At 40.8% G+C, this 26187-nt stretch overlaps 1 pseudogene; it reads right to left on the bottom strand.

Annotated features, from left to right (window-relative positions):
- Positions 1–439: 439 nt before the first annotated feature.
- LOC104679848 lies at positions 440–1529 on the bottom strand (annotated as a pseudogene).
- Positions 1530–26187: the final 24658 nt, after the last annotated feature.

The following is a 26187-nucleotide window of genomic DNA, read 5'->3' as shown; positions in this document are numbered from 1 at the left end:
GGCACTGGACAACAAACAACTCTTTATTATCCTTTTCTTTGTAGACACCTTTAACAGCATGAGAAATCCTATTCTCCAAAATGAGTTCCCCTGACATTCTTGATAAAGGTGGAAAATTTGAGGCTAGTAAGCCAAACTTTGTTGTTGGATCCTTTGATTCAGCTGTTGAAGGATGGGGTCTTGGGATACTATCATCTTCTCATCACCTTCAACCTCTGAAAAGAGTTCTTCTGCTTCTACCATAGTCTCCATTCTGTTTTATCTGCACAGTGGAAGTCTCCTTTTGAAGGTAAGTTTGCTCCAGATGCTTCATTACTGTAGGATTATGTTGTTCAGTTTGGAAAGTTTCTTGAACTACATGTGTTCAATGATCCACCCTCCAATAATACAAAGCCTTCTATTTAGTGTTCTGAACCACTAGATGACCTAAAATGAGGTTTCACACACTTTTTTTGGGTGGTAGACCCATATTCATAGCAGCAGCATTTATTTTATGAGACCCTAGTGAATTAAAATTATTTGCAAAACTACCATTGGGAAAGGAAGCCAGTGGTGTTTCACAGCAAAGTGCAAGATTTGGAGGTCAAGACTGAGGCAAAATACCGTAGACCGAGTACTGTTGGTGAGGATTATATACAAGCTGCATAAAGACTGGTGAGTCATATTGTGCTTGAGTTTGAATGGGCTGGCTATATATACTAGAATCCATCAGTTGATAATCATTCTTAGCAAATAAAATGTATTGATGGCCTTTATCCTTGCAATGATTGGCTTGCCCTGAAATGTTTTGACTTATTCTCTTAAGCATTTAAAAGCCTGTTGTGTGCCTGTGTCTGACTGGAAAGGGATATATCAGTTGCGATTGTGTGCAAACTCACAGATTATCACTTTGGTTCAGTTTGCACTTTTGATCAAAGCTTTTACTTCCTCTATTGATGTTCCAGACATCTAAGAATCGCAATACAATGCTTATGACTTGATCTCACTTTCTCACCCTTCTTGTCAACTTCTACCATAGGAGAAGATCTCAACACTTCAAGAATTAGATCAGGGTCTGTGGTCAACTTTTTTATTTCTTCTATGTTGGCAACTATCCAAATTTAGATGAAATAATCAATATCCGTTGGAGATATCAAGTAAAGTTCCTTTGACAACTTTTTTTTTGTGTGAAAAACACAATTCTAATTGTTTCTTCAAACATTCTTTTAAGTCTTCTGTAGAAATTGCTGAATTGTTTTCTGTAAAAACATCATATATTTGGTAATTCAGATCTTCTGGGCTTGAAATTAGTTTTCAGTTGATTCTTCAATGCCTGTAGTATTTCTTGTAATTTCACAAGATAAAGAATACATTACTTTATATTCTTTACACATGTCTCCTGAGAGCTCTGCACTACACTCAGGATGAGCACCTGATGTAGTTGCTGTTTCATGCCAAGATATTTCAGTTTCATGAGTTACTTGGGTGGCATCAGTATTTCCAGAAGCAATTTTTTGCCATACTTTGGCATTAGGATTTAAACCAGTTCCTTTAGATGTTACCTGCGCATTTCACCTTTCTCCCTCCGCAGCCTCACATGTTGTTCGCCTCCCTCCCAGAGGGCCACAAAATGTCTCCCTGTGTACTTACTATTACCAGTGAGGTTTTTACCCTTGGATAATTTCTTACTGTTTATTAATGTCTTTTCCTTTCATATTGAATTGTTTCCTTAGCATTCCTTTTAAGACAGGTATGGTGTTGAAGAAAACCCTCCACTTTTTTTTGTTAGGGAAAGTCTTTATTTCTCCTTCATGATTAAAGGATATTATTGTAGATATACTATTCTAGGATATCATTTTTTCTTCAACACTTTAAATGTGTCATGCCATTTTATCCTGGCCTGTAAAGATTCCCCTGAAAAGTCTGCTGTCAGACATGTTGGAGCTTTACTGTGTGTTCTTTGTTTTTTCTTTTTCTCTTGTTGATTTTAGAATTTTTTCTTTATCCTTGGCCTTTGGGAGTTTGATTATTAGATTCCTTGAGAAAGTCCTTTTCGGCGTTAAATCTGCTTTGTGTTCTATAATGTTCTTTCACTTGGATATTGATATATTTCTCTGGGCTTGGGAAATTCTGTTACTATAGCTTTGAGTAACCTTCAAGCTCACTATTTTTTTCTTCTTCTTCTTGATCAATTCTGCTATTAAAGAACTCTGATGCATTGTTCAGCATGCCCGTTGCATTTTTCAGCTCCAGAATTTCTGCTTGATTCTTTTAAATTATTTCAATCATTTTGTTAAATATATCTGATAAAATTCTGAATTCCTCATTCATGTTATCTTGAATTTCTTTGAGTTTCCTCAACACGGCTACTTTAAAGTATCTGTCTGAAAAGTCCCTTCCCTGGTGCCTTACTTAATTAACTTGGTGAGGTCATATTTTCCTGGATGGTGTCAATGCTAGTAGATGTTCTTCAGTGACTTGACATTGAGGAGTTAGGTATTTATTATAGTCATCACTGCCTGGACTTATTTGTACCTGTCCCTGGGAAGACTTTCCAGATATTTGAAGGGGCTTGCTTGGGTGTTGTGTTCTAAGCTGTTTCTTCTTTACAGGGCACCTGTAAACCCACTAATGCTCTGGTTCTTGCAGACTTGTAGAGATATCATCTTGATGGTGTTTGACAAGATCCAGGAGAATTATCTGGATTATCAGCCAAAGATTCTGATTCTCTTCCCTTGTTTTTTCCCAAACAGAGTCTTTCTCTCTCTCTGTTCTGAGTCATCTAAAGCTGGGGTTGAAGTGGCACAAGCACCTCTGTGGCCACCACCACTATGACTGTGCTGGCTCAGACCTGAAGCCAGCACAGCACAGCACTGGGTTTCTCTCAAGGCTTGGTGTAAAAACTCCATGGCTACTGCCTTTGTTCACTCAAGGCACTGGGACACTACAATCAGCAAGTGGCAAAGCCAGCCAGGCCTCTTTTCTTTTTTCTTAAGGGTGGCAAGGTGCCCCATGCCCTTGTTGGGTCCAGAGGTGCCAACCAGGAGTTGGGAACTAGAGTTAAAAATCTTAGAAGTCTACCTGGTGTTCTATTGTACAACCACACTCTATTGTGGTTGACACTCAAACCACAAGTCACAGTTTTTCTCACTCTTCCCTCCACTTTCCAAAGGCAGAGGAGCTTCACCCTGTAGCTACCACCACACAAGGCATACTGCAAGAATACCACTAAAATTTTTTTAGTGCCCAAGCGCTCTTAAATCAGCTTGTATTGAATACTGCCTGGCCTGGGACTCACCCTTCAGGGTAGTTGGCTCCCCTCTAGCCCAGGAAATGTCCAGAAATGCCATCCAAAAGTCTTAGAATCAGGGACCCCAAGAGCCCACATAGTGCTATACCCCGCTGTGGCCATGTTGACACCTAAGGTGCAAGAGAAAGTCACATTTACTCTTCCCTCTCCTTTTCTCAAGCAGAAAGAGTTTTTCCTCATAGCCGCTATATCTGGTAATGTGGTGGTAATGTGCTGAGTCTCACCTGAAGCTAGCAAGGGTCAGAGTTTCATCCAAGGCCATCAACATAGTACCTGTGTATCACTGCTGGTTATTCGTGGCCCACGGGCTCTCCAGTTAGCAGGCAATCAATGCTGCCAGAACTGAGTCCTTTCTTTTAAGGCAGAGGTTCCCTTCTGGCCCAGGGTGTGTCTAAAAGTGACATTTCAGAGCTCGTTTCTGGAACAGGGGCCTCCTGGCTCTGGCCAGTGTCTTATTCTGCTGTGGCTGAGCTGGTATCCATGACGCAAGACAAAGTCCTCCCCACTCTTCTCTTTCCCCTCCTCAAGTGGAAGGAAGGGGTCTCTTTTGGACCCATAAGCCATGCAGCCTGAGTTTAGGGGCGGGGTAATGCCAGCACTTTCTTGGCTGGCATTACCCAGCAGTTCCTTGGCTGGCTGCTCCTGTTGGTGTCTCCATAGGTCACATACTGCACCCCCCAACCACCACCACCACCAAGTCTACTATCTCTGGGCCTAGTTTAGCACTAAGACTCTACTAAGAGTTGCAGTTCATATGGCCTAGACTGTCTTTCAATGTAGTTGGAGACACAGGGAGCTCTAGCTCTTGGTAATGCGGTTTGTGGGAACTCAAGATTGGACCACTGGAATTGGCAATTCCCCTCTGGCTAGGGTTGGTTTAAATGCACCCTTCACGGACCGGTGCTAGCTGAGTTTTGCCCAGTTTTTGTTTCATCGGTAACAGGAGAGTGGTGAGTTCAATGCCTAACAATTGCTGTGTTTCCTCTCCCCTGGAGCCCAGAGACACTCTTCACAACATGCTACAGCTGCCAGGAATGGGGCAGGGGTAGCGTTGGTAATTTAAGACTGCTTTTTTTCTATCTATTCAGTGCCTCTTTCCGTGATATGAAGTTCAAACAAGTGCTCACCTGATTTTTGGCTCTTATGAAGGTGTTTTTTCAGTGTAGATATCTTTTAAATTGATGTCCTTGCCAGGGAAACAATCAATAGACCCTATATTGTGTCATCTTTCTCTGCCACCTCTTCCTTAAAAAAAAAAGTATATGTATATATAAAATATTATCTATATAAATATATTATATATATATATATTTATCTCCTCTAATTTTAGGTTCAGGAGTACATGTGCAGGTTTGTTATATAGGTGGTAAACCATAGGTCATAGGGGTTTGGTGTGCAAATTATTCCATCACCCAGATAATGAGCATGGTACTTAATAGGTATTTTTTCTACTCCTCTCCCCGCTCCCACCATCCCCGCTCAGGTAGGCTCCAGTGTCGTTGTTCCCCTCTCTGTGTTCATTATTTCTCATTGTTTAGCTCTCACTTATAAGTGAGAACTTGCGGTATTTGGTTTTCTGTTTCTGCATTAGTTTGCTTAGGATAATGCCTCCAGCTCCATCCATGCTGCAGCAAAGAACAAGATCTCATTCTTTTTACTAATTTTTAATTTTAATTAATCTATTTATTGTTGTTTCAATAGTTTCAGGGGAACAGGTGGTATTTGGTTACATTGATAAGTTCTTTTAGTGGTGATTTCTGAGATTTTGTTGCACCCATCACCCAAGCAGTGTACACTGTACCCAATGTGTAGACCTTTATTCCTCATCCCCCTTCCCCACTTCTCCCCTCAAGTTTCCAAAGTCCGTTGCACCATTCTTATGCCTTTGTGTCCTCATAGCTTAACTCCCACTTACAGGTGAGAACATACAATGTTTGATTTTCCATTCCTGAGTTACTTCACCTAGAATAATGGTCCCCAACTCCATTCAGGCTGCTGCGAATGCCATTATTTCATTCCTTTTTATGGCTGAGTAGTATTCCATGGTGTATATACACCACATTTTCTTTATCCACTCGTTGGTTGGTGGACACTTGGGCTGGTTCCATATTTTTGCAATTTGAATTGTGCTGCTATAAACATGTATATGCAAGTGTCTTTTTCATATCTGGATCTCATTCTGTTTTATGGCTGCATAGTATTCCACTACATATATGTACCATATTTTTTATACTGTCTACTGTTAATGAGAATTTAGGTTGATTCCATGTCTTTGCTATTGTGAATAGTGCTGCAATAAATAAGTGTGTCTTTAAGTTAGAGAGATTTGTATTTTTTTCAGTACATACCCAATAATGGAGTTGCTGGGTTGAATGGTAATTTGGTTTTAAGTTGTTTGAGGAACCACCACACTGCTATCCACAATGGCTGAACTAATTTACACTCTCACCAGCACTGTATAAGCATTCCCTTTTCTCCACAACCTCACCTGCATGTGTTATTTTTGGACTTCTTAACAATATCCACTCAGACTGGTGTGAGATGGTATTTCATTGAGGTTTTAATTTGCATTTCTCTAATGATTAGTGATGTTGAGCATTATTTCATATGCTTGTTGGTTGCATGTAGGACTTCTCCTGAAAAGTGTCTGTTCATGTCCTTTGCCCATTTCAAATAAGTGTTTTTGATTCTTGCTTGTAAATTTAAGTTTCTTATAAATTAAGGATCCAACTTTTGTTGGATGCATAGTTTGAAAAATTTTTCTCACACTCTGAAGGTTGTTTAGTCTATTGATAGTGTCTTTTGCTGCAGGAGCTCTTTAGGTTAATTAGGTACCGTTTGCTCGTGTTTCGTTTTGTGCAATTGCTTTCGCTGTCTTCATCATGAAATCCTTGTCAGTTTCCAAGTTCAGAACGGTATTTCCTAGGGTTTTTATAGTTTTGGATTTTACATTTATTTCTTTAATCTATCTACAGTTGATTTTTGTATATAGGGTAGGAAGGAATCCAGCTGTAATCTTCTGCGTATGGATAGCCAGTTATTCCAGCACCATTTATTAAATAAGGAATTCTTTCCCTATTTCTTTTTTTTGTCGACTTTGTCAAAGATCAGATGGTGGTAGGTGTAGGGCTTTATTTCTGGGCTCCCTATTCTGTTCCATTGGTCTATGTGACTGTTTTTGTACCAGTGCCATGTAGTTTTGGTTACTGTTGTCTTGTAATGTCAGGTAGCATGATGCCTTTAGCTTTGCTCATTATGTTTATATTTGCCTTGGGTATTTAGGCTGTTTATGGTTTCATATGAATTTTTTTTTGATTTTTCTTTTTTTTTTAATTTTTATTTATACTTTAAGTTCTAGGGTACATGTGCATAACGTGCAGGTTTGTTACATATGTATACTTATGCCATGTTGGTGTGCTGCACCCATCAACTCGTCAGCACCCATCAATTCATCATTTATATCATGTATAACTCCCCAATGCAATCCCTCCCTCCTCCCCCCTCCCCATGATAGACCCCAGTGTGTGATGTTCCCCTTCCCGAGTCCAAGTGATCTCATTGTTCAGTTCCCACCTATGAGTGAGAACATGCGGTGTTTGGTTTTCTCTTCTTGTGATAGTTTGCTAAGAATGATGGTTTCCAGCTGCATCCATGTCCCTACAAAGGACGCAAACTCATCCTTTTTTATGGCTGCATAGTATTCCATGGTGTATATGTGCCACATTTTCTTAATCCAGTCTGTCACAGATGGACATTTGGGTTGATTCCAAGTCTTTGCTATTGTGAATAGTGCCGCAATAAACATACGTGTGCATGTGTCTTTGTAGTAGACTAATTTATAATCCTTTGGGTATATACCCAGTAGTGGGATGGCTGGGTCATATGGTACATCTAGTTCTAGATCCTTGAGGAATTGCCATACTGTTTTCCATAATGGTTGAACTAGTTTACAATCCCACCAACAGTGTAAAAGTGTTCCTATTTCTCCACATCCTCTCCAACACCTGTTGTTTCCTGACTTCTTAATGATTGCCATTCTAACTGGTGTGAGATGGTATCTCATTGTGGTTTTGATTTGCATTTCTCTGATGGCCAGTGATGATGAGCATTTTTTCATGTGTCTGTTGGCTGTATGAATATCTTCTTTTGAGAAATGTCTGTTCATATCCTTTCCCCACTTTTTGATGGGGTTGTTTGTTTTTTTCTCGTATATTTGTTTGAGTTCTTTGTAGATTCTGGATATTAGCCCTTTGTCAGATGAGTAGGTTGCAAAAATTTTCTCCCATTCTGTAGGTTGCCTGTTCACTCTGATGGTAGTTTCTTTTGCTGTGCAAAAGCTCTTTAGTTTAATTAGATCCCATTTGTCAATTTTGGCTTTTGCTGCCGTTGCTTTTGGTGTTTTAGACATGAAGTCCTTGCCCATGCCTATGTCCTGAATGGTACTACCTAGATTTTCTTCTAGGGTTTTGATGGTATTAGGTCTAACATTTAAGTCTCTAATCCATCTTGAATTAATCTTCGTATAAGGGGTAAGGAAAGGATCCAGTTTCAGCTTTCTACTTATGGCTAGCCAATTTTCCCAGCACCATTTATTAAATAGGGAATCCTTTCCCCATTTCTTGTTTCTCTCAGGTTTGTCAAAGATCAGAAGGCTGTAGATGTGCGGTATTATTTCTGAGGACTCTGTTCTGTTCCATTGGTCTATATCACTGTTTTGGTACCAGTACCATGCTGTTTTGGTTACTGTAGCCTTGTAGTATAGTTTGAAGTCAGGTAGCGTGACGCCTCCAGCTTTGTCCTTTTGACTTAGGATTGTCTTGGCAATGCGGGCTCTTTTTTGGTTCCATATGAACTTTAAAGCAGTTTTTTCCAATTCTGTGAAGAAAGTCATTGGTAGCTTGATGGGGATGGCATTGAATCTATAAATAACCTTGGGGAGTATGGCCATTTTCACGATATTGATTCTTCCTATCCATGAGCATGGTATGTTCTTCCATTTGTTTGTGTCCTCTTTGATTTCACTGAGCAGTGGTTTGTAGTTCTCCTTGAAGAGGTCCTTTACATCCCTTGTAAGCTGGATTCCTAGGTATTTTATTCTCTTTGAGGCAATTGTGAATGGAAGTTCATTCCTGATTTGGCTCTCTGCTTGTCTGTTGCTGGTGTATAAGAATGCTTGTGATTTTTGCACATTAATTTTGTATCCTGAGACTTTGCTGAAGTTGCTTATCAGCTTAAGGAGATTTTGGGCTGAGACGATGGGGTTTTCTAAATATACAATCATGTCATCTGCAAACAGGGACAATTTGACTTCTTCTTTTCCTAACTGGATACCCTTGATTTCTGTCTCTTGCCTGATTGCCCTAGCCAGAACTTCCAACACTATGTTGAATAGGAGTGGTGAGAGAGGGCATCCCTGTCTTGTGCCAGTTTTCAAAGGGAATTTTTCCAGTTTTTGCCCATTCAGTATGATATTAGCTGTGGGTTTGTCATAAATAGCTCTTATTATTTTGAGGTACGTTCCATCAATACCGAATTTATTGAGCGTTTTTAGCATGAAGGGCTGTTGAATTTTGTCAAAAGCCTTTTCTGCATCTATTGAGACAATCATGTGGTTCTTGTCTTTGGTTCTGTTTATATGCTGGATTACGTTTATTGATTTGCGAATGTTGAACCAGCCTTGCATCCCAGGGATGAAGCCCACTTGATCATGGTGGATAAGCTTTTTGATGTGCTGCTGAATCCGGTTTGCCAGTATTTTATTGAGGATTTTTGCATCAATGTTCATCAGGGATATTGGTCTAAAATTCTCTTTTTTTGTTGTGTCTCTGCCAGGCTTTGGTATCAGGATGATGTTGGCCTCATAAAATGAGTTAGGGAGGATTCCCTCTTTTTCTATTGATTGGAATAGTTTCAGAAGGAATGGTACCAGCTCCTCCTTGTACCTCTGGTAGAATTCAGCTGTGAATCCATCTGGTCCTGGACTTTTTTTGGTGGGTAGGCTATTAATTGTTGCCTCAATTTCAGAGCCTGCTATTGGTCTATTCAGGGATTCAACTTCTTCCTGGTTTAGCCTTGGGAGAGTGTAAGTATCCAGGAAATTATCCATTTCTTCTAGATTTTCTAGTTGATTTGCGTAGAGGCGTTTATAGTATTCTCTGATGGTAGTTTGTATTTCTGTGGGGTCAGTGGTGATATCCCCTTTATCATTTTTTATTGCATCTATTTGATTCCTCTCTCTTTTTTTCTTTATTAGCCTTGCTAGCGGTCTGTCAATTTTGTTGATCTTTTCAAAAAACCAACTCCTGGATTCATTGATTTTTTGGAGGGTTTTTTGTGTCTCTATCTCCTTCAGTTCTGCTCTGATCTTAGTTATTTCTTGCCTTCTGCTAGCTTTTGAATGTGATTGCTCTTGCCTCTCTAGTTCTTTTAATTGTGATGTTAGAGTGTCAATTTTAGATCTTTCCTGCTTTCTCTTGTGGGCATTTAGTGCTATAAATTTCCCTCTACACACTGCTTTAAATGTGTCCCAGAGATTCTGGTATGTTGTATCTTTGTTCTCATTGGTTTCAAAGAACATCTTTATTTCCGCTTTCATTTCGTTATGTACCCAGTAGTCATTCAGGAGCAGGTTGTTCAGTTTCCATGTAGTTGAGCGGTTTTGATTGAGTTTCTTAGTCCTGAGTTCTAGTTTGATTGCACTGTGGTCTGAGAGACAGTTTGTTATAATTTCTGTTCTTTTACATTTGCTGAGGAGTACTTTACTTCCAATTATGTGGTCAATTTTGGAATAAGTGTGATGTGGTGCTGAGAAGAATGTATATTCTGTTGATTTGGGGTGGAGAGTTCTATAGATGTCTATTAGGTCCGCTTGGTGCAGAGATGAGTTCAATTCCTGGATATCCTTGTTAACTTTCTGTCTCGTTGATCTGTCTAATGTTGACAGCGGAGTGTTGAAGTCTCCCATTATTATTGTATGGGAGTCTAAGTCTCTTTGTAAGTCTCTAAGGACTTGCTTGATGAATCTGGGTGCTCCTGTATTGGGTGCATATATATTTAGGAGAGTTAGCTCTTCCTGTTGAATTGATCCCTTTACCATTATGTAATGGCCTTCTTTGTCTCTTTTGATCTTTGATGGTTTAAAGTCTGTTTTATCAGAGACTAGGATTGCAACCCCTGCTTTTTTTTGTTCTCCATTTGCTTGGTAGATCTTCCTCCATCCCTTTATTTTGAGCCTATGTATGTCTCTGCATGTGAGATGGGTCTCCTGAATACAGCAGACTGAGGGGTCTTGACTCTTTATCCAGTTTGCCAGTCTGTGTCTTTTAATTGGAGCATTTAGTCCATTAACATTTAAGGTTAATATTGTTATGTGTGAACTTGATCCTGCCATTATGATATTAACTGGTTATTTTGCTCGTTAGTTGATGCAGTTTCTTCCTAGCCTCGATGGTCTTTACATTTTGCCAAGTTTTTGCGATGGCTGGTACCGGTTGTTCCTTTCCATGTTTAGGGCTTCCTTCAGGGTCTCTTGTAAGGCAGGCCTGGTGGTGACAAAATCTCTAAGCATTTGCTTATCTGTAAAGGATTTTATTTCTCCTTCACTTATGAAACTTAGTTTGGCTGGATATGAAATTCTGGGTTGAAAATTCTTTTCTTTAAGAACGTTGAATATTGGCCCCCACTCTCTTCTGGCTTGTAGAGTTTCTGCCGAGAGATCTGCTGTTAGTCTGATGGGCTTCCCTTTGTGGGTGACCCGACCTTTCTCTCTGGCTGCCCTTAAGATTTTTTCCTTCATTTCAACTTTGGTGAATCTGGCAATTATGTGTCTTGGAGTTGCTCTTCTGGAGGAGTATCTTTGTGGCGTTCTCTGTATTTCCTGAATTTGAATGTTGGCCTGCCCTACTAGGTTGGGGAAGTTCTCCTGGATGATATCCTGAAGAGTGTTTTCCAACTTGGTTCCATTTTCCCCCTCACTTTCAGGCACCCCAATCAGACGTAGATTTGGTCTTTTTACGTAATCCCATACTTCTTGCAGGCTTTGCTCATTTCTTTTTCTTCTTTTTTCTTTTGGTTTCTCTTCTCGCTTCATTTCATTCATTTGATCTTCAATCGCTGATACTCTTTCTTCCAGTTGATCGAGTCGGTTACTGAAGCTTGTGCATTTGTCACGTATTTCTCGTGTCATGGTTTTCATCTCTGTCATTTCGTTTATGATCTTCTCTGCATTAATGAGTCTAGCTGTCAATTCTTCCACTCTTTTTTCAAGATTTTTAGTTTCTTTGCGCTGGGTACGTAATTCCTCCTTTAGCTCTGATAAGTTTGATGGACTGAAGCCTTCTTCTCTCCTCTCGTCCAAGTCATTCTCTGACCAGCTTTGATCCGTTGCTGGTGATGGGCTGCGCTCCTTTGCAGGGGGAGATGCGCTCTTATTTTTTGAATTTCCAGCTTTTCTGCCCTGCTTCTTCCCCATCTTTGTGGTTTTATCTGTCTCTGGTCTTTGATGGTGGTGACGAACTGATGGGGTTTTGGTATAGGTGTCCTTCCTGTTTGATAGTTTTCCTTCTGACAGTCAGAAGGACTCTCTGTTGGTCTGTTGGAGATTGCTTAAGGTCCACTCCAGACCCTGTTTGCCTGGGTATCAGCAGCAGAGGTTGCCGAAGATAGAATATTGCTGAACAGCGAGTGTACCTGTCTGATTCTTCCTTTGGAAGTGTCCTCTCAGGGGTGTACTCCACCCTGTGAGGTGTGGGGTGTCAGACTGCCCCTAGTGGGGGATTTCTCCCAGCTAGGCTACTCAGGGGTCAGGGACACACCTGAGCAGGCAGTCTGTCCGTTCTCAGATCTCAACCTCCGCGTTGGGAGATCCGCGGCTCTCCCCAAAGCTGTCAGACAGAGTCGTTCGCGTCTGCACCGGCTCCCGCTACTTCCCCTGTTGGTCTTCAGCTGTGCGCTGTCCCCAGAGGTGGAGACTACAGAGACAGGCAGGCTTCCTTGAGCTGCTGTGAGCTCCACCCAGTTCGAGCTTCCCAGCAGCTTTGTTTACCTACTTAAGCCTCAGCAATGGCGGGCGCCCCTCCCCCAGCCTTGCTGCTGCCTTGCGGATAGATCGCGGCAGACTGCTGTGTTAGCAGTGAGGGAGGCTTCGTGGGCGTTGACCCTCCCGGCCAGGTGTGGGATATATTCTCCTGGAATGCCTGTATGCTTACAGCGCAGTATTGGGGTGGGAGTTACCCGATTTTCCAGGTGTTGTGTGTCTCAGTTCCCCTGGCTAGGAAAACGGATCCCCTTCCCCCTTGCGCTTCCAGGTGAGGCGATGCCTCGCCCTGCTTCAGCTCTCGCTGGTCAGGCTGCAGCAGCTGACCAGCACCGATTGTCCGGCACTCCCTAGTGAGATGACCCCAGTACCTCAGTTGAAAATGCAGAAATCACCGGTCTTCTGTGTCGCTCGCGCTGGGAGTTGGAGACTGGAGTTGTTCCTATTCGGCCATCTTGCTCCGCCCCCCGTCTAAGTCTCTTTGTAAGTCTCTAAGGACTTGCTTGATGAATCTGGGTGCTCCTGTATTGGGTGCATATATATTTAGGAGAGTTAGCTCTTCCTGTTGAATTGATCCCTTTACCATTATGTAATGGCCTTCTTTGTCTCTTTTGATCTTTGATGGTTTAAAGTCTGTTTTATCAGAGACAAGGATTGCAACCCCTGCTTTTTTTTGTTTTCCATTTGCTTGGTAGATCTTCCTCCATCCCTTTATTTTGAGCCTATGTATGTCTCTGCATGTGAGATGGGTCTCCTGAATACAGCAGACTGATGGGTCTTGACTCTTTATCCAGTTTGCCAGTCTGTGTCCTTTAATTGGAGCATTTAGTCCATTTACATTTAAGGTTAATATTGTTATGTGTGAACTTGATCCTGTCATTATGATATTAACTGGTTATTTTGCTCGTTAGTTGATGCACTTTCTTCCTAGCCTCGATGGTCTTTACATTTTGGCATATTTTTGCAATGGCTGGTACCGGTCGTTCCTTTCCATGTTTAGGGCTTCCTTCAGGGTCTCTTGAAAGGCAGGCCTGGTGGTGTCAAAATCTCTAAGCATTTGCTTATCTGTAAAGGATTTTATTTCTCCTTCACTTATGAAACTTAGTTTGGCTGGATATGAAATTCTGGGTTTAAAATTCTTTTCTTTAAGAACATTGAATATTGGCCCCCACTCTCTTCTGGCTTGTAGAGTTTCTGCTGAGAGATCTGCTGTTAGTCTGATGGGCTTCCCTTTGTGGGTAACCCAACCTTTCTCTCTGGCTGCCCTTAAGATTTTTTCCCTCATTTCAACTTTGGTGAATCTGGCAATTATGTGTCTTGGAGTTGCTCTTCTGGAGGAGTATCTTTGTGGTGTTCTCTGTATTTCCTGAATTTGAATGTTGGCCTGCCCTACTAGGTTGGGGAAGTTCTCCTGGATGATATCCTGAAGTGTGTTTTCCAACTTGGTTCCATTTTCCCCCTCACTTTCAGGTACCCCAATCAGATGTAGATTTGGTCTTTTTACATAATCCCATACTTCTTCCAGGCTTTGTTCATTTCTTTTTCTTCTCTTTTCTTTTGGTTTCTCTTCTCGCTTCATTTCATTCATTTGATCCTCAATCGCTGATACTCTTTCTTCCAGTTGATCGAGTCGGTTACTGAAGCTTGTGCATTTGTCATGTATTTCTCGTGTCATGGTTTTCATCTCTGTCATTTCGTTTATAATCTTCTCTGCATTAATTAGTCTAGCTGTCAATTCTTCCACTCTTTTTTCAAGATTTTTAGTTTCTTTACGCTGGGTAAGTAATTCCTCCTTTAGCTCTGAGAAGTTTGATGGACTGAAGCCTTCTTCTCTCATCTCGTCAAAGTCATCTCTGACCAGCTTTGATCCGCTGCTGGTGATGGGCTGTGCTCCTTTGCAGGGGGAGATGCGCTCTTATTTTTTGAATTTCCAGCTTTTCTGCCCTGCTTCTTCCCCATCTTTGTGGTTTTATCTGTCTCTGTTCTTTGATGATGGTGACGTACTGATGGGGTTTTGGTATAGGTGTCCTTCCTGTTTGATAGTTTTCCTTCTGACAGTCAGAAGGACTGTCTTTTGGTCTGTTGGAGATTGCTTGAAGTCCACTCCAGACCCTGTTTGCCTGGGTATCAGCAGCAGAGGTTGCAGAAGATAGATTATTGCTGAACAGCGAGTGTACCTGTCTGATTCTTCCTTTGGAAGTTTCCTCTCAGGGGTGTACTCCACCCTGTGAGGTGTGGGGTGTCAGACTGCCCCTAGTGGAGGATGTCTCCCAGCTAGGCTACTCAGGGTTCAGGGACCCACCTGAGCAGGCATTCTGTCCCTTCTCAGATCTCAACCTCCGCGTTGGGAGATCCACGACTCTCCCCAAAGCTGTCAGACAGAGTCGTTCGCGTCTGCACCCGCCCCCGCTGCTTCCCCTGTTGGTCTTCAGCTGTGTGGCTGTCCCCAGAAGTGGAGACTACAGAGACAGGCAGGCTTCCTTGAGCTGCTGTGAGCTCCACCCAGTTCGAGCTTCCCAGCGGCTTTGTTTACCTACTTAAGCCCCAGCAATTGCGGGCACCCCTCCCCAAGCCTCGCTGCTGCCTTGCGGATAGATCGCTGCAGATTGCTGTGTTAGCAGTGAGGGAGGCTCCGTGGGCATGGGACCCTCCCGGTCAGGTGTGGGATATATTCTCCTGGTGTGCCTGTCTGCTTAAAGTGCAGTATTGTGGTGGGAGTTACCCGATTTTCCAGGTGTTGTGTGTCTCAGTTCCCCTGGTTAGAAAAACGGTTTCCCTTCCCCCTTGCGCTTCCAGGTGAGGCGATGCCTCGCCCTGCTTCAGCTCTCGCTGGTCAGGCTGCAGCAGCTGACCAGCACCGATTGTCCGGCACTCCCTAGTGAGATGACCCCAGTACCTCAGTTGAAAATGCAGAAATCACCGGTCTTCTGTGTCGCTCGCGCTGGGAGTTGGAGACTGGAGCTGTTCCTATTTGGCCATCTTGCTCCGCCCCCCTGTCATTCCATTTTCTAGTGGTGTGTTTTGGAACACAAACCTTTATAATTTCAATGAAGTCCAATTTATCTATTTCCTTTTATTGATTGTGCTAAACCAGAGCCTGTACTGGAGGGGTGAAAGCTATAAAAAGAAATCATTGAGTCAGTTGATAAAATTGAAATACAAATGGTAGGTTAAATACAAGTATTAGGGTCAGACAAGGTGGCTCACACCTGAAAGCCCAGCACCTTGGAAGGCCAAGGTAGGAGTATCACTGGAGCCCAGGATTTTAAGACCAGCCGAGACAAAATAGTGCGATCCCACCTCCAAGAAAAATAAAAGAATTAGCCAGGCATGGTGGTGCACACCGGTAGTCCCAGCCACTCTGGTGGCTAAGGTGGGAGAATCACTTGGCCTGAGAGGTTAAGGCTGCAGTAAGTTATGATAATGTCACTTACTACAAACTGAAAGGCTTTCAGTTTTTCACCATTCAGTGTTATAGTACCTGTGGGTCCTTTGTATATGGCTTTTATTATGTTGAGATATGTTTATTCAATAAACAGTTTTTTAAGGGTTCTTATCATGAAGGGATGTTGAATTTTATCAAATGTTATTTTAGCATCAATTAAAATAATCATAAGGTTTTTTTCATTTATACATATACTAAACGATACTTGCATCTCAGGGAAAAATCTCACTTGATCATAATGGATGATCTTTTTAATGTATTGCTGAATTTGGATTGGTAGTATTTTGTTGGAAATTTCTGCATCACTATTCATCCGTGATAATGGCCTGTAGTTTTTTTTTTTTTTTTTTTTTTTTTTTTAATGTGTCTTCAGTTTTGGTGTCAGGGTAATACTGGCCTCATAGAATGAGTTTACAAGTATTCCCTTTTCCACTGTTCTTCAGAATAATTTGAGTAGAATTGGTATTGGTTCTTCTGTAAATATTCGGTAGAATGCAGCAGTGAACCCATCAGATCTTCAGCTTTTCTTCACTGGGGAAGTATTTATTATGGCTTTGATTTTTTGTATTTGTTATTGGTCTGCTTAGGTTTCTAATTTCTCCATGGTTCAATCCTTGTAGGTGGTATGTGTTTGGGAATTTGTCTTTTTTTTCTAGATTTGTCAATTTATTGGCATATTGTTGCACATAGTAGCCACTAATGATGCGTTCAATTTCTGCAGTATCAGTCGTAATGTCTCCTTTTAAATATCTGATATTATTTATTAGGGTCTTCTCCCTTTGTGCTTAGTCTCCTTAAATATTTTTCAATTTTGTTGTTCTTTTAAAAAATCCAACTTATTGTTTCCTTTATCTTTTATGTTGTTTTCTCCATTTCAAATTGATTTATTTCTGCCCTCATACTTATTTTTTTCTTTTAATAATTTTGTGTTTGGTTTGCTCTTACTTTTCTAATTTTTAGACATGTATTGTTAAAGTTATGTATTTGAAGTTTTATTTTTCTTTTTTGATGTAGGCACTTATAGCTATAAACTTTTCTCTTAGTACTGCTTTTCCTGTATCCTATAGGCTTTGATATGTTATATTTCCATTATAGTTTATCTCAAGAAAGTTTTCGATTTTCCTTATAATGTGTTCATTGTCCCACTAGTCATTCAAAAGCACATTGCTTAGATTCCATGTGTTTTTAGTTTCCAAATTTCCTCTTCTTATTGATTTAGCATTTTATTCCCTTGTGGTCAGATAAAATGCTTGATATATTTAAATTTTTTGAATGTTTTATTCCTTGTTTTGTCACCTAACATATTGTTTGTCTTTAAGAATAATCTATGTTCTGGGGCGGAGCAAGATGGCCGAATAGGAACAGCTCATCTCCAACTCCCAGCGTGAGCCACACAGAAGACCGGTGATTTCTGCGTTTTCAACTGAGGTACTGGGTTCATCTCACTAGGGAGTGCGGGACAATCGGTGCTGGTCAGCTGCTGCAGCCCGACCAGCGAGAGCTGAAGCAGGGCGAGGCATCGCCTCACCTGGGAAGCACAAGGGGGAAGGGAATCCCTTTTCCTAGCCAGGGGAACTGAGACACACAACACCTGGAAAATCGGGTAACCCCCACCCCAATACTGCACTTTAAGCAAACGGGCACACCAGGAGATTATTTCCCAAACCTGGCAGGGAGGGTCCCACGCCCATGGAGCCTCCCTCATTGCTAGCACAGTAGTCTGCCATCTAACCGCAAGGCAGCAGCGAGGCTGGGGGAGGGGCGTTTGCCATTGCTGAGGCTTAAGTAGGTAAACAAAGCCGCTGGGAAGCTGGAACTGGGTGGAGCGCAGGGCAGCTCAAGGAAGCCTGCCTGTCTCTGTAGACTCCACCACTGGGGACAGGGCACAGCTAAACAACAACAACAACAAAAAGGAGCAGAAACCTCTGCAGATGCAAACAAATCTGTTTGACATCTTTGAAGAGAGCAGTGGATCTCCCAACACAGAGGTTGAAATCTGAGAAGGGACAGACAGCCTGCTCAGGTGGGTCCCTGACCCCTGAGTACCCTAACTGGGAGACTTCCCCCACCAGGGGCAGTCTGACACCCCACACCTCACACGGTGGAGTACACCCCTGAGAGGAAGCTTCCAAAGTAAGAATCAGACAGGTACACTCGCTCTTCAGCAATATTCTATCTTCTGCAGCCTCTGCTGCTGATACCCAGGCAAACAGGGCCTGGAGTGGACCTCAAGAAATCTCCAACACCTACAGCTGAGGGTCCTGACTGTAAGAAGGAAAACTATGACACAGGAAGGACACCTACACCAAAACCCCATCAGTACGTCACCATCATCAAAGACCAGAGACAGATAAAACCACAAAGATGGGGAAAAAGAAGGGCAGAAAACCTGGAAATTCAAAAAATGAGAGCCCATCTCCCCCTGCAAAGGAACGCAGCTCATCGCCAGCAACAGGTCAAAGCTGGTCAGAGAATGACTTTGACGAGATGAGAGAAGAAGGCTTCAGTCCATCAAACTTCTCACAGTAAAGGAGGAATTATGTACCCAGCGCAAAGAAACTAAAAATCTTGAAAACAGAGTGGAAGAATTGAGAGCTAGAATAATTAATGCAGAGAAGGTCATAAATGAAATGACAGAGATGAAAACCATGACACGAGAAATACGTGACAAATGCACAAGCTTCAGTAACTGACTCGATCAACTGGAAGAAAGAGTATCAGCGATTGAGGATCAAATGAATGAAATGAAGTGAGAAGAGAAACCAAAAGATAAAAGAAGAAAAAGAAATGAACAAAGCCTGCAAGAAGTATGGGATTATGTAAAAAGACCAAATCTACATCTGATTGGGGTGCCTGAATGTGAGGGGGGAAATGGAACCAAGTTGGAAAACACTCTTCAGGATATCATCCAGGAGAACTTCCCCAACCTAGTAGGGCAGGCCAACATTCAAATTCAGGAAATACAGAGAACACCACAAAGATACTCCTCCAGAAGAGCAACTCCAAGACACATAATTGCCAGATTCACCAAAGTTGAAATGAGGGAAAAAATCTTAAGGGCAGCCAGAGAGAAAGGTCAGGTTACCCACAAAGGGAAGCCCATCATACTAACAGCAGATCTCTCAGCAGAAACTCTACAAGCCAGAAGAGAGTGGGGGCCAATATTCAACATTCTTAAAGAAAAGAATTTTAAACCCAGAATTTCATATCCAGCCAAACTAAGTTTCATCAGTGAAGGAGAAATAAAATCCTTTACAGATAAGCAAATGCTTAGAGATTTTGACACCACCAGGCCTGCCTTACAAGAGACACTGAAGGAAGCCCTAAACATGGAAAGGAACGACCGGTACCAGCCATTGCAAAAATATGCCAAAATGTAAAGACCATCGAGGCTAGGAAGAAAGTGCATCAACTAATGAGCAAAATAACCAGCTAATATCATAATGGCAGGATCAAGTTCACACATAACAATATTAACCTTAAATATTAATGGACTAAATGCTCCAATTAAAAGACACAGACTGGCAAACTGGATAAAGAGTCAAGACCCATCAGTCTCCTGTATTCAGGAGACCCATCTCACATGCAGAGACATACATAGGCTCAATATAAAGGGATGGAGAAAGACCTACCAAGCAAATGGAGATCAAAAAAAGCAGGGGTTGCAATACCAGTCTCTGAAAAAACAGACTTTAAACCATCAAAGATCAAAAGAGACAAAGAAGGCCATTACATAATGGTAAAGGGATCAATGCAACAGGAAGAGCTAACTATCCTAAATATATATGCACCCAATACAGGAGCACCCAGATTCATAAAGCAAGTCCTTAGAGACTTACAAAGAGACTTAGACTCGCATACAATAATAATGGAAGACTTCAACACCCCACTGTCAACATTAGACAGATCAATGAGACAGAAAGTTAACAAGGATATCCAGGAATTGAACTCTTCTCTGCAGCAATCAGACCTAATAGACATCTATAGAACTCTCCACCCCAAATCAACAGAATATACATTCTTCTCAGCACCACATCACACTTATTCCAAAATTGACCACATAATTGGAAGTAAAGCACTCTTCAGCAAATGTACAAGAACAGAAATTATAACAAACTGTCTCTCAGACCACAGTGCAATCAAACTAGAACTCAGGACTAAGAAACTCAATCAAAACTGCTCAACTACATGGAAACTGAACAACCTGCTCCTGAATGACTACTGGGTACATAACAAAATGAAGGCAGAAATAAAGATGTTCCTTGAAACCAATGAGAACAAAGATACAACATACCAGAATCTCTGGGACACCTTGAAAGCAGTGTGTAGAGGGAAATTTATAGCACTAAATGCCCACAAGAGAAAGCTGGAAAGATCTAAAATTGACACTCTAACATCACAATTAAAAGAACTGGAGAAGCAAGAGCAAATACATTCAAAAGCTAGCAGAAGGCAAGAAATAACTAAGATCAGAGCCGAACTGAAGGAGATAGAGACACAAAAAACCCTCCAAAAAATCAAGGAATCCAGGAGTTGGTTTTTTGAAAAGATCAACAAAATTGACAGACCACTAGCAATTCTAATAAAGAAGAAAAGAGAGAAGAATCAAATAGACGCAATAAAGGGGATCTCACCACCGACCTCACAGAAATACAAACTATCATCAGAGAATTCATTCTGAAACTATTGCAATCAATAGAAAATAGGGAATCATCCCTACCTCTTTTTATGAGGCCAACATCATCCTGATACCAAAGCCTGGCAGAGACACAACAAAAAAAGAGAATTTTAGACCAATATCCCTGATGAACATCGATGCAGAAATCCTCAATAAAATACTGGCAAACCGGATTCAGCAGCACATCAAAAAGCTTATCCACCATGATCAAGTGGGCTTCATCCCTGGGATGCAAGGCTGGTTCAACATTCGCAAATCAATAAATGTAATCCAGCATATAAACAGAACTAAAGACAAGAACCACATGAATATCTCCATAGATGCAGAAAAGGCCTTTGACAAATTTCAACAGCCCTTCATGCTAAAAACGCTCAATAAATTCGGTATTGATGGAACGTATCTCAAAATAATAAGAACTATTTATGACAAACCCACAGACAATATTATACTGGATGGGCAAAAACTGGAAAAATTCCCTGTGAAATCTGGCACAAGACAGGGATGCCCTCTCTCACCACTCCTATTCAACATAGTGTTGGAATTTCTGACTAGGGCAATCAGGCAAGAGAAAGAAATCAAGGGTATTCAGTTAGGAAAAGAAGAATTCAAAGTGTCCCTGTTTGCAGATGACATGATTGTATATTTAGAAAACCCCATTGTCTCAGCCCAAAATCTCCTTAAGCTGATAAAAACTTCAGCAAAGTCTCAGGATACAAAATTAATGTGCAAAAATCACAAGCATTCTTAAACACCAGTAAGAGACAGACAGAGAGCCAAATCAGGAATGAACTTCCATTCACAATTGCTTCAAAGAGAATAAAATACCTTGGAATCCCACTTACAAGGGATGTAAAGGACCTCTTCAAGGAGAGCTACTTCATTGCTCAGTGAACTATTTCACTACTCAGTGAAATAAAAGAGGACACAAACAAATGTAAGAACATACCATGCTCATGGATAGGAAGAATCAATATCGTGAAAATGGCCATACTGCCCAAGGTTATTTATAGATTCAATGCCATCCCCATCAATCTACCAATGAGTTTCTTCACAGAATTGGAAAAAAACTGCTTTAAAGTTCATATGGAACCAAAAAAGAGCCCACATTGCCAAGACAATACTAAGTCAAAAGAACAAAGCTGGAGGCATCACGCTACCTGACTTCAAACTATACTACAAGGCTACAGTAACCAAAACAGCATGGTACTGGTACCAAAACAGAGCTATAGACCAATGGAACAGAACAGAGTCCTCAGAAATAATACCACACATCTACAGCCATCCAATCTTTGACAAACCTGAGAGAAACAAGAAATGGGGAAAGGATTCCCTATTTAATAAATGGTGCTGGGACAACTGGCTAGCCATAAGTAGAAAGCTGAAACTGGATCCTTCCCTTACTCCTTATACGAAAATTAATTCAAGATGGATTAGAGACTGAAATGTTAGACCTAATACCATAAAATCCTAGAAGAAAACCTAGGTAGTACCATTCAGGACATAGGCATGGGCAAGGACTTCATGTCTAAAACACCAAAAGCAATGGCAGCAAAATCCAAAATTGACCAATGGGATCTAATTAAACTAAAGAGCTTCTGTACCACAAAAGCAACTACCATCAGAGTGAACAGGCAACCTACAGAATGGGAGAAAATTTTTGCAATCTACTCATCTGACAAAGGGCTAATATCCAGAACCTACAAAGAACTCAAACAAAGTTACAAGAAAAAAACAAACAACCCCATCAAAAAGTGGGCAAAGGATGTGAACAGACCTTTCTCAAAAGAAGACATTCATACAGCCAACAGACACATGAAAAAATGCTCATCGTCACTGGCCATCAGAGAAATGCAAATCAAAACCACAATGAGATACCATCTCACACCAGTTAGAATGGCAATCATTCAAAAGTCAGGAAACAATAGGTATTGGAGAGGATGTGGAGAAATAGGAACACTTTTACACTGTTGGTGGGATTTTAAACTAGTTCAATCATTATGGAAAACAGTATGGCAATTCCTCAAGGATCTAGAACTAGATGTACCATATGACCCAGCCATCCCATTACTGGGTATATACCCAAAGGATCATAAATCATGCTGCTATAAAGACACATGCACGCGTAAGTTTATTGAGGCACTATTCACAATAGCAAAGACTTGGAATCAACCCAAATGTCCATCTGTGACAGACTGGATTAAGAAAATGTGGCACATATACACCATGGAATACTATGCAGCTATAAATAAGGATGAGTTTGTGTCCTTTGTAGGGACATGGATGCAGCTGGAAACCATCATTCTTAGCAAACTATCACAAGAACAGAAAACCAAACACCGCATGTTCTCACTCATAGGTGGGAACTGAACAATGACATCACTTGGACTCAGGAAGGGGAACATCACACATCGTGGCCTATCATGGGGAGGGGGAAGGGGGGAGGGATTGCATTGGGAGTTATACCGGATGTAAATGACGAGTTGATGGGTGCTGAGGAGTTGATGGATGCAGCACACCAACATGGCAGAAGTATACATATGTAACAAACCTACACGTTATGCACATGTACCCTAGAACTTAAAGTATAATAATAATAATAAAAAAGAATAATCTATGTTCTGAGCAGAAGAAAGTGTATTTTAGAGCCATTAGTTCAAGTGTTCTATAAATATCTCTTAAGCCCATTTGCCATGTAGTGCAGATTAAGTCTGATATTTCTTTGTTGGGTTTCTCTCTGAAAGATGGGCCCAATGCTGACACTGAGGTTGCAATGTCTACAGCTATTATTTTATTGAGATATATTTCTTTCTTTAGCTTTAATAATATTTGCTATATATATCTGATTTCTCCACTGTTAGGTGCATAAACATTTACAACCATTATATTCTGCTATTGGATTGACCCTTTTAGCATTATATAATAACCTTCTTTATCTTTTACAGTTTTTTCCTTGCAATCTATTTTCTCTGATATCAAAATAGCTACTCTTGCTCTTTTTTGGTTTTCATTAGCATGAAGTATCTTTTTCTACCTCTTTATTTTTAGTCTATGAATATCTTTGTAAGTAAAGTGTGTTTTTTTGTAGGCAACAGATTATAAGGCATTCATGCATTTCATGCATTCAGCCACTCTATGTCTTTTGATTGGAGAGTTTAGTCCATTCACATTCAATGTTATTAATGATAAGTAGGAACTTACTCCTGCCATTTTGTTAGTTTCCTGAATGTTTTGTGGTATTCTGTTCCTTCTTTCCTTCCTTCCTGTCTTCCTTTTAGTGAAGATAAATTTTCTCTGGTGGTATGATTTAATTTCTTGCTTTTTATTTTTATTTTTGTATCTATGGTATGTTTTTTGATTTGAGGTTACTCTGCCACTTGAAATTACTATCTTATGACTCAGTATTTTAAACTGATGACAACTTAACACTAATTGCGTAAACAAACAAAAAAACATGCAAAAGACACTAATAAAAACTCTACACTTCAACTTTATCCTCTCACTTTTTAACTTCTTGTTGTTTCTTCTTATGTCTTGTTGTACTGTGTATGTCTTGAAAAGTTGTTTTAGTCATTTTTTTATTGGTTCATCACTTAGTTTTTCTACTTAAGATATATTGATACACCACAATTATAGTGTGATAATATTCTGTGTGCTGACTATTACTAGTGAGTTTTATATCTTCAGATAATTTATTCTTGCTCACTGAAATCCTTTGCTTTCAGATTGAAGAACATTTTTCAGCATTTGTTTTTAGGACAAATCTGGTGCTGATGTAATCCCTTAGCTTTTGTTTGTCTGAGAAAGTCTTTATTTCTCCTTTGGGGTTGAAGAATGTTTTCACCAGATATCTTCTTCTCAGGTAAAAGTTTTGTTTGTTTTTTTCCTTCAGCTCTTTAAATATGCCATGACACTCTCTCCTGGACTGTAAGGTTTCCACTGAAAAGTCTGCTGCCAGACGTATTGAACCTCCATTGTATGCTATTTGTTTTCTTTTTTCCTCTTGCTGGTTTTATAATCCTTTCTTTATCTTTGACTTTTGGGAGTTTGATTATTAAATGCCTTGAGATAGACTTCTTTGGGTTTTATCTTCTTGGTGTTTTATAGCCTTCTTGTATCAGAATGTTGATATCATTTTCCAGATTTGGGAAGTTCTCTAGTATTATCCCTTTGAATAAACTTTCCACCTGATCTTCTTCTCTACTTCCTCTTTAAGGCCAATAACTCTCAGATTTGCCCTTTTGAGGCTATTTTTGTATTTTATTTTGTAGCTTTGTTTTATTATTATTTTTTCTTTTGTTCTCCTATCACTGTGTGCTTTAAAAGAGACTGTCTTCAAGCTCACTAATTCTTCATTCTGCTTGATAAAGTCTGCTATTAAGTGATTCCAATGCATTATTTGGTATGTCACTTGCATTTTTGCTTAATTCTTTTAAATTATTTTAATCGCTTTGTTAAACTTATTTGATAGAATTCTGAATTCCTTTTCTGTGTTAACTTCAATTTCTTTGAGTTTTCTCAAAAGGGCCATTTTGAATTCTCTGTCTGAAAGGTCACATATGACTGTTTCCCCAGGACTAATCACTGGTGCCTTATTTAGGTCATTTGGTGAGATCATATTTTCCTGGATGGCCTTGATGCTTGTAGATGTTCATCCGTGTCATCAGGGCATTGAAGAGCTATATATTTATTGTAGTTGTCACTGTCTGGGCTTCGTTGTGACTGTCCTTATTGAGAAGTCTTTTCAGGTATTCAAAGAAACTTGGGTCTCAAGCTAAATATTGCTGTTGTTTTTGCAGATTTGTAGAGGTACAAAATTGGTAGTTTTGGATAAGATGTAGAAGAATTCTCTAGATTACTGTGCAAGGACTCTCTTTTTTTTTTTTTTTTTTTTTGCCTTACTTTCTCTCAAATGAATGGTGCCCCTCTGTCTATGCTGAGTCACCTAGGACTGGGGGTGTGGTGGTGCAAGTATCCTTTGCCTGACACTCCTGTGCTGGGTCAGACCTGAAGTCAGCACACACTGGGTCTTGCCCAAGGCCTGCTGTAACCATTACCCGGCTACCACCTATGTTTATTCAAGGTCCTAGGGCTCTACAATCAGCTGGTGATAAAGCCATCCAGGTTTCTGTTCTTCCCTTCAAGGCTGCAAGTTCCCCTAGGCCTCAGGCAGGTCCAGAGATGCCAACTGAGAGTCAGAATTTGAAGTCAAAAACCTTAGAAGTTTGCCTGATGTTCTATTTTACTACAGCTAAGCTGGGACTCAAATCACAATATAAAGTCCTTCCCACTTTTCCCTTCCCTTTCCACAGGCAAAGGAGCCTCTCTCTTTGGGCACAACCACCACCAGCCCATAGAGCAGGGTGGGTCGTTCTACCAGTTCACCACTAATGCTAACAAAGCCCAAGATCTTTTCAGTCATTTTGTGTTGAATGATGCCAGGTCTGAGACTCACCCTTTAGGGCAACGGACTCTACTCTGGCCCAGGGTAGGTCCAGAAATGCTGTCCAGGAGCCTAGGCCTGAACTTGGGGACCCTAATAGTCTGCTTCTTGCTCTATCCCACTGTGGTTGAACTGGTACCTAAGGAACAAGACAATGTGCCCTTTACTTGTCCCTCTGCTTTTCTCAAACAGAAGGAGTCTTTCACTGTAGCCACTACAGCTGGAACGGTACTGGGTCACATCTTTAGTCAGCACATCTCGTAGCACAGGGCCCATGGTGCACTGCCTGGATATTGCTGTT

The sequence above is a fragment of the Rhinopithecus roxellana genome, chromosome 7, assembly GCF_007565055.1.
Source record: "Rhinopithecus roxellana isolate Shanxi Qingling chromosome 7, ASM756505v1, whole genome shotgun sequence".
In the NCBI taxonomy this organism is placed as follows: Eukaryota; Metazoa; Chordata; class Mammalia; order Primates; family Cercopithecidae; genus Rhinopithecus; species Rhinopithecus roxellana.
This window is presented reverse-complemented; position numbering and strand designations above follow the sequence as displayed.